The sequence below is a fragment of the Triticum dicoccoides genome, chromosome 7B (assembly GCF_002162155.2).
Source record: "Triticum dicoccoides isolate Atlit2015 ecotype Zavitan chromosome 7B, WEW_v2.0, whole genome shotgun sequence".
NCBI classification, from domain to species: domain Eukaryota; kingdom Viridiplantae; phylum Streptophyta; class Magnoliopsida; order Poales; family Poaceae; genus Triticum; species Triticum dicoccoides.
Genome location: NC_041393.1, coordinates 635932024 through 635945350, shown reverse-complemented (window position 1 = coordinate 635945350; position 13327 = coordinate 635932024). Strand labels below are relative to the sequence as shown.

Here is a 13327-nt window from a genome sequence, read left to right as displayed (position 1 = left end):
GTTCGTCAGTGTACCCAAGATTTTTCAGATCCACTGTTGTCATTCCGTACTGTGGGTCTACCTGTACCCCGCCTCCTGACAGATTGACCCATTTGCACTTAAACAAAGGGACCCTAAAATCATGTCCGTAGTCAAGTTCCCATACGTCCACTATGTAACCGTAATATGTGTCCTTTCCCCTCTCGGTTGTTGCATCAAAGCGGACACCGCTGTTTTGGTTGGTGCTCTTTTGATCTTGGTCAATCGTGTAAAATGTATTCTCATTTATCTCGTATCCTTTCCAAATCGTCACAGTCGAAGATGGTCCCCTGGACAACAAGTACAGCTCATCACAAACAGTGTTGTCACCTCTGAGACGTGCTTCCAACCAACTGCTGAAAGTCCTGATGTGTTCACATGTAATCCAGTAGTCGCACTGCTCCGGGTGTTTGGAGCGCAGGCTGTTCTTGTGTTCATCGACATACGGGGTCACCAAGGTAGAGTTCTTTAGAACTGTGTAGCGTGCTTGAGACCAAGAATACCCGTCCCTGCATATTATTGAGTCCCTTCCAAGCATGCCTTTTCCAGTCAGTCTCCCCTCATACCGCGATTGAGGGAGACCTATCTTCTTAAGGCCAGGAATGAAGTCAACACAAAACCCGATGACATCCTCTGTTTGATGGCCCATGGAGATGCTTCCTTCTGGCCTAGCGCGGTTACGGACATATTTCTTTAGGATTCCCATGAACCTCTCAAAGGGGTACATATTGTGTAGAAATACGGGGCCCAGAATGAAAATCTCGTCAACTAGATGAACTAGGACGTGCGTCATGATATTGAAGAAGGATGGTGGGAACACCAGCTCGAAACTGACAAGACATTGCACCACATCACTCCTTAGCCTTGGTATGATTTCTGGATCGATCACCTTTTGAGAGATTGCATTGAGGAATGCACATAGCTTCACAATGGCTAATCGGACGTTTTCCGGTAGAAGCCCCCTCAATGCAACCGGAAGCAGTTGCGTCATAATCACGCGGCAGTCATGAGACTTTAGGTTCTGAAACTTTTTCTCTGACATATTTATTATTCCTTTTATATTCGACGAGAAGCCGGTCGGGACCTTCATACTAAGCAGACATTCAAAGAAGATTTCCTTCTCTTCTTTGGTAAGAGCATAGCTGGAAGGACCTTCATACTGCTTTCGAGGCATGCCGTCTTTTTCGTGCAAACGTTGCAGGTCCTCCCGTGCCTCAGCTGTATCTTTTGTCTTCCCATACACGCCCAAGAAGCCTAGCAGGTTCACGCAAAGGTTCTTCGTCACGTGCATCACGTCGATCATAGAGCGGACCTCTAGGTCTTTCTAGTAGGGTAGGTCCCAAAATATAGATTTCTTCTTCCACATGGGTGCCTGTTCCCCAGCGTCACTCGGAACAGCTAGTCCGCCGGGACCCTTTCCAAAGATGACGTGTAAATCATTGACCATAGCAAGTACGTGATCACCGGTACGCATGGCGGGCTTCCTCCGGTGATCTGCCTCGCCTTTGAAATGCTTGCCTTTCTTTCGACATTGATGGTTTGTCGGAAGAAATCGACGATGGCCCAGGTACACATTCTTCCTGCAGCTTCCCAGGTATATACTATCGGTGTCAAGTAAACAGTGCGTGCATGCATGGTATCCCTTGTTTGTCTGTCCTGAAAGGTTACTGAGAGCGGGCCAATCGTTGATGGTCACGAACAGCAATGCCTTGAGGTGAAATTCCTCCTGTTTGTGCTCATCCCACGTACGTACACCGTTTCCATTCCACAGCTGTAAAAGTTCTTCAACTAATGGCCTTAGGTACACATCAATGTCGTTGCTGGGTTGCTTAGGGCCTTGGATGAGAACTGGCATCATAATGAACTTCCACTTCATGCACATCCAACGAGGAAGGTTATACATACATAGAGTCACGGGCCAGGTGCTGTGATTGCTGCTCTGCTCCCCGAAAGGATTAATGCCATCCGCACTTAAAGCAAACCATACGTTCCTTGGGTCACTTGCAAAACTCATCCTAGTACTTTCTCTCGATTTTTCTCCACTGCGACCCGTCAGCGGGTGCTCCCAACTTCTCGTCTTTCTTATGGTCCTCACTGTGCCATCGCATCAACTTGGCATGCTCTCCGTTTTTGAACAGACGTTTCAACCGTGGTATTATAGGAGCATACCACATCACCTTCGCAGGAACCCTCTTCCTGGGGGGCTCACCGTCAACATCACCAGGGTCATCTCGTCTGATCTTATACCGTAATGCACCGCATACCGGGCATGCGTTCAGATCCTTGTACGCACCGCGGTAGAGGATCCAGTCATTAGGGCATGCACGTATCTTCTGCACCTCCAATACTAGAGGGCATACGACCTTCTTTGCTGCGTATGTACTGTCGGACAATTCGTTATCCTTTGGAAGCTTCTTCTTCAATATTTTCAGTAGCTTCTCAAATCCTTTGTCAGGCACAACATTCTTTGCCTTTCACTGCAGCAATTCCAGTACGGTACCGAGCTTTGTGTTGCCATCTTCGCAATTGGGGTACAACCCTTTTTTGTGGTCCTCTAACATGCGATCGAACTTTAGCTTCTCCTTTTGACTTTCGCATTGCGTCCTTGCATCGACAATGACCCGGTGGAGATCATCATCATCGGGCACATCGTCTGGTTCCTCTTGATCTTCAGCAGCTTCGCCTGTTGCAGCATCATCATGCACATCGTCTGGTTCCTCTTGATCTTCAGTAGCATCACCGTATTCAGGGGGCACATAGTTCTCATCGTACTTTTCTTCTTCGCCGTCTTCCATCATAACCCCTATTTCTCCGTGCCTCGTCCAAACATTATAGTGTGGCATGAAACCCTTGTAAAGCAGGTGGGTGTGAAGGATTTTCCGGTCAGATTAAGACTTCGTATTCCCACATATAGGGCATGGACAACACATAAAACCATTCTGCTTGTTTGCCTCAGCCACTTCGAGAAATTCATGCACGCCCTTAATGTACTCGGAGGTGTGTCTTGAACCGTACATCCATTGCCGGTTCATCTACGTGCATTATATATAATTAAGTGTGTCAAAAATCATTACAGAACATCATGCATAGATAATTAAGTGACCAAATTAATAGAAGTTCATCATCACATTAAAACCAAAGTACGTACATAGTTCTCATCTAACAACATAAAGCTCTGCAGAGCATCTAAATTAATTAAACCATACATTGAAACTATGTAAAACATTTCAATGCGAAAACAAATGCGATCATAATCGCAACCAATGTAACAACTGATCCAACGGCATAATGATACCAAGCCTCGGTATGAATGGCATATTTTCTAATCTCTCTAATCTTCAAGCGCATTGCATCCATCTTGATCTTGTGATCATCCACGACATCCGCAACATGCAACTCCATATCATCTTCTCCTCCTGAATTTTTCTAATTTTTTCCTTAAGAAATTATTTTCTTCTTCAACTAAACTTAACCTCTCGATAATAGGGTCGGTTGGAATTTCCGGTTCAACAACCTCTTAGATAAATAAAATCTATGTCACGTTGGTCGGCATAATTTTCATAAACAATAGATGAACCAATAGTTATGAAAAGATAATATATACCACATCCGAATCATAGACAGGACGAGGGCCGACGGGGGCGGATACCAAAATCATCGCACTATATAAGATGCAATAATAAAAGTAAGAAAATTATACAAGTATCTATATAAACATACAAGTAAGAATTTTTTTCCTTTCAGAAAGAAGATAAGAACAAAAGGCTCACCATGGTGGTGCCGGCGACGAGATCGGCGCGGGCGATCGACGACGGTGAAGACGGGGACGGGACATGACGGACCGCTAAATCTAGACAAATATTGAGGAAAATGGAGCTTGGAGGTCGAGTTTGGAGAGGAGAAAGCTTAAGTAGTGTGCTTCGGGCATTCCATCGAACACCTCGTGTGCATAGGAGGTGAGCTAGAGCACCACAAAGCTCTCTCCTCGCCGGCCACGAAAAACAGAGCAGTGAGAGTGCTCTGCTCGCGTGCGAGGGGTATATAAAGGCAATTTATTGGTCCCGGTTCGTGGCTTGAACCGGGACTAAAGGGAAGCCTTTGGTCCCGGTTCAGGCCACCAACCGGGACCAATGGTGGTGGGCTAGGAGCAAGGCACATTGGTCCCGGTTCGTCCCACCAACCGGGACCAAAAGGTCCAGACGAACCGGGACCAATGGCCCACGTGGCCCGGCCGGCTCCCGGGGCTCACGAACCGGGTCCAATGCCCCCATTGGTCCTGGTTCTGGATTGAACCGGGACTAATGGGCTGACCCGGATTGGACCATTGCCCCCTTTTCTACTAGTGTTTGTTTAGCTTTTTGCATGATGATTTTTGATTACTTATACATGCAGTATTAGGTTGCATTTCTGCAAAGATGTTTATATGAAAGCCTTTTTTTCTAGTAGATGTAGTTCATTCCGCTTTTAAGATCTTATGAAGACTTCTTGCATTTTATCCTAATGATTAACCAACTATTGAGGAGTTAGGCATATATTTATAAAACATAAATTTTCGATCACATTCATGATTCAGATGTTCTACCATGTTCTATTATATGCATCAAACGTTGACTAGTACAGTCTCATCTACTTCCACATATCCCTTTTGTTACCTTCTTTGAGTTAGGTTGATCCCCAATTCTCTATCCCGGTTTATCCCCTCAACTGTTAAGTTAGTAGTTGTGCTTTGCTCTAAGTTCTTATAAGGTTACAGAATGTAGGTTCATTTAGTCGGCGAGGTAGATTCAGGAAACAAGTATCTAATCCATTCGTTTATATCATTGATTAGAAAATTGTCCTAGCCAACCTGAATTTCCACCAACCATTTAGATATTGGAGTGATGTCTCCTGAGGTATGTCATAGTTCCTTTGCTTAATATCTCTGTGTGAGCCATTACTCCATTTTCCTACTGAAAGATCTTGTAGTCATGGTCATATTATGCTTTTTGCAGCCCCACCAAAACAGGAAAGAACAGCAAGAATTGTTTCTGACCATGAGTGCTTCCTGCCATGGTGTGGAATCTTCTTGTTGTATATTTTATATAAAACTCTCTCCCATTGGATTTGAGAAATAGACTCAAGCATAGCCATCGGCACCGACTCCACTGCAATCCAGTCGTGACCGATCAGTTTGTGTCCTGCATGGCGCTGCACTAGGAGAGTCCAGAAGAGAAACAAGAGGAAAGCTACTCGGCATCCCTACAGATTTTGTAACCTAGCTTAGAAAAGAAGATAACATTAGGGAGCAGAAAAACTGAGAGCGTATTTTGATTTTTAGGATACTTTCTCATCGGCTATGCATTTATTGTCTTCATGTGTTGTTTGTTTTCTCCCATACGTTAAATAGTTTATTGGTGTTATTATTATTATTATTATGAAGTGGGTACGACAGAGTAGCCAAGTAGTTAATCATTTATCTTGTCTTGGAAGAAATATATGTACTATGTCAATGGTTTATATGATTGACCTAGTCCCAAACTTGTATTTGAATTCAACATGGTTTGTTAGATACTATATTTTCTGAAAAGGTGTCAGACAAAGAATTGGCTTTATTTTGTTAAGCTAGCTCCGTTACATGTGCAATGTTCATGTCATCTCATGCCATTACAATCACTATTTGTTAAACTAGATGATTCCCCGCGCGCTGCTGCGGGAAATATTGCATAAAATTAGTGCTTTACTCCACAATTTTACCCTTTTAAAATGATTAGCAAAACAATGAATAAATGAGTTATTTGACAACAATAGTATTTAGGCTTCCACCTCCGCTTCTTCTGCAATAGAAAAAAACTTTCAAGCTACAACTAAAACATCAGTACAAAAGTTATAACCCAAGCCTTGACCATGTGTAATCTCCATCAGAACTCCCATGTACATTTACTTTGATCCATCCCACAGTAGGAGGTAAACAAATGGCATTAGTCGAAGGTAAACAAATATCATTAGTCTAATAGAATAATAATGATTTACCTTCTAAATATGTCTAACATTATGGATTGGATAAAATTACCCTACAAAACATTAAGAAACTAATCCACTGATGGATGCATTACATATACAAAAATGGCATCAAAGTTTGCCAAGCTAAATCTATTAAAGAAATAGGGAGATAAGAAAATATAATTCATTACCATGTATATAGGTGTGGTAGTAAAAAATATGTTTACCTTGCTTCATTTTCCTCATAGTAGGCAACAATGAGTAAAGTCCGTAGCGGTATGCATACAAGTTGAAGTAACTCCAAATATTAACACATCAAAATCATCGAAAGGAAACTGAAAATCAAGACAAAAGCAACCTGTAGATACCACCATACTTCTGTTGTTTAGAGAAGATACTTCTGTTGTTTAGAGAAGATACATGTAACTCGCATATTTTGGGATCTCTGGTATGTACCTATATAGTCGGTACACACTCCTATCCTCGTGTTATTTTGAGAGGCTTGTGACGCCAGGAACTCTTTAGTGTGGGTAAGCAAATAAAATGGGCAAAAAATAGCACGTGAAAGTTCAACAAAGTTAAATCCTTGTCTTGAGAGAGTATAGTATTCATAATTTGAGTACCTGCAAAAAAAACGTTCATAATTTCTAGAACAGTATTCAGTTTTAGTGATCTGCCATTGACCAAACAAAAGAAATTACTCCAGAATAATCTATTTGTGCATCCATAGCATATGATCCTTTACCTAAAATATACATGGAACACTTGCAAAAGAAACTCCAGACGGAAGAATAGAGGAATATGTTGGAATTTGAACGAAAAATAACCGAGCCATCATGATTTCCAGTAAAACATGTATATGACTCAACTCAGAAACATAAAATTCGCATATACCTTCGGACTGTAGCGTGTGTATGGGAAGTAATCTTCAGTAAGAGAAGAAAATGTGGGAAAACGCTCTGCACCAAGTAACAGTCAGTTTGAAATTGGTTGAGTTGTTTTGTTTACCAGCTTGCACACAATGCTTATAATCAGTCCATTAGAAAGACAAAAGAAAACAGTGACTTTGAGTACGTTTTCCAGAAAGCAGCAAGAGAATTTATGATGCCTTGTGTATACATTAAGATTTTAAGAAAAAATAGATTGAGAGATACTACTTACATATGGTGGCACATAGAGCTAAAATTGAACAGGACCAAATTGCTTCTTGTTAATGTAAAGACTTGAACAATGAATATGTGCTCATGCATAAATTCCGTTAACATACTCGGATCGGACAAACTTAGTCCCTGCATGACGTTTCTTCTCTCTAAAAATCAACCGTTAAATCCTCCTAAAAAACACTAAGAAAGGGGGAGAGGCCATGGCGTCGTAGTGGCGGCAGCTCGAGCCCAACACAACCGAAATAAAACACCTGCCAGTATGTAAGGAGTGTCTGCCGCGCCTATCCTCCACCAGCGCGTTGGACATCTGTTGCTTTACTCGTCGCCTATGTTATGGGGAGCAGAAGCATTGATGCAAAGCTGTGCCACTTCGTGAGATCCATAATTAATTGGTTTTGATATGAACGCGCTACTCGTGTACAAATTAGCCTAAAAGGCATCCAATTCCGCCGTTGTGACCTCCTTCTCCACAGAGCCGAGACCTGCCTTGCCCACCAGGCCTGGTGCCCACTATCACAACATACAAGATCGTCTTTCTCTCTCAGAATTTTATGCCTGATACACTGCTATTGGGATTACCTGCTGCACATGCTCTATAGGGATGGTAATCAGTACTAAGATTTTCTTCCGATGCTTCAGGGTAGCTTCAGGTAGTTCTGCCCCCGCAACTAATCTGCTATTCATTGATTATCCCCAAATGAATCAGCAAAGATACCAATCGCTAAACTCGCTTACGGGAATAGGATGGAAGATTCACCTGCTTAATTTTGAATGCACGAGGGCAAAAAAGGTCCAAATCAGCCTCCTCCCACCTTCCACACGAGAGATGCGAGAAGATGGCACCATCGGTGACTTCGCGATGGCAGGTCGACAGCGCGGCGCTTCGATAGGTTGTGGTTAACCACTATCCTGGCGGCAACGCAGGCGCCAGGGGCGGAGCTCTGCAGGGGCAGAACAGGGCCATGGTCCGCCCAGGAATTTGGCAAAAAAAATAACTATGTGTCATCTTAGCCCAGTCCACTGAGCCCACGCACGCACATGCACAACATCTCGTCTCGTCTCAGGCAAGCACAGGCTTCGCCATCCTCTCTGTCAGTCTCACGCTCATGTAGCCGCCGCCGACCGCCGTGGAGCAACCGGAGCGCGCCGACCCCCGGCCCGCCCGTCTCATGGAGCAACGGCCACGGCGATGCCTGCCGGCGCCAGGATCTCGCCTCGCCCTGCCCTGCTCCTTCCCACAGTGGCGCCACCCATCATCCAACGACCACCAGTGACTAGTGTGTCGTGCGTGCTGCCTGCCATCAATTCCTGCCGTTGTTCTCCTCCAACTCCATGTCTACAAGGCTGGCGCATGATCTGAGCGAGCCCCCATGACTTAGCCTCCTGCCCCCTGCCACATCACACATAGTTACATGGGCAATTTGATAAGCAATAGCCTGATTCTTTGACTTGGAGATTTTGTTCGGTTCTATGCATACAGTGATCAGTCCTGCTAGTGAAGTTGTGATAAATAATAGACTGATGATTCGATTTATGCAAATTGCAATATAGGTAGTTGGGCAAGAAAAACCAGACTCAAAGAAGAATTGATTTGGTCTTCAAAAGAAATGGAGAATTGAATTTGGTACATACTCCCCCGTCTTAAAATTCTTGTCTTAGATTTGTCTAGATACGGATGTATCAAGTCACGTTTTAGTATTAGGTACATCCGTATCTAGGCAAATTTAAGACAAGAATTTTGAGATGGAGGGAGTATTATATATATACTACGTACATATCTTCTAGCTCAATCTTGTGACATGTCCTTATGATTCATAATTTGGAAAAAAAGTTATGCCCTCCTTTAGTCCGGCCCGCCCAACTTTTTCTTTCAAGCTCCGCCACTGGCAGGCGCACGACAAAAGTAGGTCAGGCAGAGGCGCTGTGCACCGTGAGGCAACCGAGGGCTTGAAAAGAGAAAGACGGGAGAGATCGGGATGGATGGATCTGGAGATGAGCGGAGATAAATAAGGAGGATGCGGTGACCCCAATGGCCAGAGGCAGCCGGTGGTGCGTTTTAATTGTTCGGAAGTAAATGGAGTTTTGATTGGGTCATCTGTCGGTTGCAGAAGTGGAAGAGAGTCGATCGGTTCGGTGACCACGGCATGGATAAGTACTCCCTCCGTTTTATTTACTCTGCATATTAAAGTTGACTGAAGTCAAACTTAGTAAACTTTGACCAAATTTATAGGAAACAACATAGGCATTTATCATAATAAATCTATACGATGTAAAAGTACATTCAACAATAAATCTAATGTTATTGGTTTGTTATTGTATATCTTAATATTTTTGTCAATAAACTTGGTCAAAGTTTATAAAGCTTGACTTTGACCAAAGCTAATATGCGAACTAAATAAAAACGGAGGGAGTACAAAATAATATTTAGATCACACAATTTGTTGATTTTTTTATGAGAAAGTGAATTGCTGAGGTGGATAGGCTGCATGTCAAGAGAAATAGGATAGTGGGGATGAACTATTTAGGTATTATAGATGAGGTGATACGGTTGCCCAAAATGGCACGACCAGCATTATGGGATAGTGTGTCATTTAGTTCGCCAAAGTGCAGGGTTCGCACCTTAAACATCATGTGACACATGTACAAATGCAACTTGAAATTGTTAATACTACCAGCGTCTTAGGTTGCTGCATGATCATGATAGTTTTCTTAGTATGCTGTTGTCCTTTCAAATAACATCTTTTTCATCTCAATATTTACTTAGCTCTGTAAATGAACTGTTGTTAACCTGGGTCAGAGAAGCAAAAAGAGAAACTTAAATAGCTTGTGCAAATGAGCTCACAGAAAGAAGAATGTCAACCTGTATTTCACACCTTATCGTCAATCTTCTGTCTACTTGCCAATCCATTCATGTCATATACTCATTTAGGAAGGCAATTATACCATAATTTCAATGTTTTGCATCTTAATTTATTTCCATAATTTTTTACCATCTATTGGAAAAATTGACAGGCACGGATGGTGTGAAAGGCAGTGCCGCACTGTTCCCAGGCTCGATTTCGCCCTTGTCGATCTGAAAGTGGATGTCCTCCGGGTTTTATTTGTTTGATGCCCCGCAAATGTTCAATGAATTGCTTCTGAGAGGGGATGCTGTCATTTGTCTTACAGGCATGGGATGGAGAAACATAGAAGGACGGGCAATTTCTGCAGGGGTAGCAGGAGACCTTTCACTTGGACGCCCTTCCCTTCTCCCAAGTAACATCATTGAATCTCATGGTCTACAAAAATTTGGTCTTTTTCTTACTTCATCTAAATTTGGGTCACTCTTGGGAGTTTTTGTTCCAATCAGACCTGTATCCACTGGAATAGAAAGTGATCATGCTAACATGCCGCATATTCAGGGTAGTGTGTTGGATTTCCAGTAGAAGAGTAGCTTCAGAGATGGCTCTTAGCGCCGCTATCTCTGGGGTGGACACCCTTGCCGCTACCTCTTATGTGGACGTGCTTGTCGAGCACACGTCAGCGCAAGACGCAATGCATGAGACTAATGTTATCAGGCACTCCACATTGTCTGGTTATTAACTGCCATGTTTTATTTATTTATTCCTAAATAAATGGGATATTAGAAAGTGTGTTGTCTAAATTTGGCTCATGCCATACAAAAGAGTATTTAGACTGGTTTCTCGAGAAAAGAGAGTATTCAAATCGGTTAGGTGGAAACATATTATTAAATTTATCTGAGCTTTTTTTGTTCCTTTCAGGCTTCAATCTTGAAATAAATTGTTCCAAAAAAAGATTCACGTTGTGATCAATCTTGAAACAAATAGTATTAGTCGAGACGTGCGTTGCACGTGCATGCTTACTAGTAAAGTGAAAAAAAAAGAAAAATGAGTTAACAAAAAAAGAAAAGAAAAAAAATACGATCAAGCCTTGGAATTTGCAAAAAAATGTGGGCTTTGTAAAAAGTTCGTAAAAGTTGAAAAGAGGTTGTGGATTTGGAAAAAAGTTCACGGACTTGAATATAAAGTTTGCAAATTTAAGAAAGTATTCACAAAATTTTAAAGTTCAGGGGTTTACGAAAAGGTTCATGATTTAAAAATAATTTGTGAATTTTAAAAAAGAAAAGAAAAGAAAATAGAAAAAACAAAATGACGCATAGGACATGCCTGCATGAGGCCATGCATGCTTTGTCCGTCCGACGTCCTTCTCCCGCAAGCAGGAGGTTTCGATTTTCGGCAGGCATGCTTTGGCTACTTGAGGAAAGGGAGGCCACAACTAAGCTAGCTCTCCTCTCCTCTCCGGCTACTGCTGCAGCGATCGTCCACCTGCCTACTCCTCTCATTTCTCCCGCCCCTGCCTACTTGATCGCACGTGCGTGTTGTCCTGTAGCACTGCGTTCCCTAGGATTGGAGCCCATGGACCATGCTGTTTTTCACTACACAACTAGTTAAACTTGTTCTAGTGAGTGTCAGCTGAGTGCATTCATGATCCATCGCGTGCATTGTTGGCGAGTCTCAACATCGAGTACTCATGGCAACGGCTACGATAAACAACGACAATGAAGCAACACTGTCACTATCTCAATGAAGTTCCTTTAGGCCTCTTCCAATGCATGTGTGCTTAGATGGGGTGCTAAGTGCATTTACAATCTTAGTAACTAGTCTCCACAATGCATAGGTGTTTAGCTTTGATAGCTAAGCTTTTCTTATGGAATTGTTTAATAAATTAAACTCCTCATGTATTGGTTGGTAGTCTTTTTACATAGGCTCGCGTGCTTGGCAGTTGGCACCGTTTCTTTCTGAGGTCATCATAATGCTCTCTCTCCTCTTTAATTGCTTTGCCACATCACTTTCTTGTCTATGTGATGTCCTTAGCATCTGTACACCTTGAAGCACCCTTTACACCTATACACGTTGAGATATCATACACCGCACCGTAAAGATATCCTCCAATAACCTAGCTAGCCTAGCTTGCAAAACTGGCTTGCTGAATGATTCAATCGATCAACTAGTAGTACTCAGGCACGCACGGGAGACTTGGCTGGATTACCAAAGGCTCGTATCGAGCCTTGTTTGTTTTATTGATTCAACTCACGGTGTTGTTTACACAGGGGTGCAGCTACATATATATAGTACTCTCTCCGTTTCAAAATAGATAACCCAACTTTATACTCCTTTCATCCGGAATTATTTGTCGTTCAAATGGATGTATCTAGCACTAAAATAGTACTAGATACATCCATTTGAGCGACAAGTAATTCCGGATGGAGGGAATACTAATTTTATAAAATTAGTATAAAGTTGGGTCATCTATTTTGGAACAGAGGAAGTAGTAACTAGCCAACACAAACTAACCTAGTTGATGTCTAACTCTAGCGCCAGACGGACTCACCTCCCTCCTTTTCCGCCTGCCTCTATCCTCCCCTAGCTAGCACATCACTCCCACCCGCATCGATCCATCGATTGCAAGCACACGCACATTCCACTATCAGCCCGACACTGACAAAACAAACAGTAAAGCTCATCCGACCGCCGCCCATCACAAGTCGATCGATTACGCTCTTCTACCCGATCGAAGGCCTAGCTGATGATCATCACGCACGTAAGTACTCAAAATCCATAAAATTCCTCGCGAATCTCTACTCATTTCTTCAAACATGTTGGGTTCATCCGACATGAATCGGCTTGGTCCTTCCAGATGTCTTATAATAAGAAAATATTGAAACATGTTTGAGAGATGCTCGAATTCTCCAGCTAAGCCCTCTACTTGTTATTTGGCACTGGCCCCCTCCTAACTACACTATTTTACACTCGGTATCTGATTACATCACAAACCCATACCGTTAATCGTGTGTGTGCTTCGCTTTGCCTGTAAAAAGATCCCAGCGCAGTTTTAACTTGATTCCGCCCCCTCCCCACCGTAAACAATTTATGTTACAGCCAGAGCGAGCCGACTCGGGTGAACTCTTCCAGCTTAGATCCCCAATCCCCGCCAGTGCTAGCTGCCTAGACGTGGGGTTCCTTTTTTTTACGTTGGGCTCTTATTTTCTTGCCGGTATCCATTAGCCTTACAACAGTTAACCAAACAAGAATGGATTTTGGCTGATATCGTTGACATTAACGGTGTAAACCCATTACGTTTACATTTGCACCAAACAAAGCGTTTTA

General features: G+C 42.8%; 1 pseudogene; it reads right to left on the bottom strand.

Moving 5' to 3' along the window:
* Positions 1–12825: 12825 nt before the first annotated feature.
* The window catches only part of LOC119339265, a 102349-nt pseudogene continuing 101847 nt past the window's right edge, over positions 12826–13327 (bottom strand).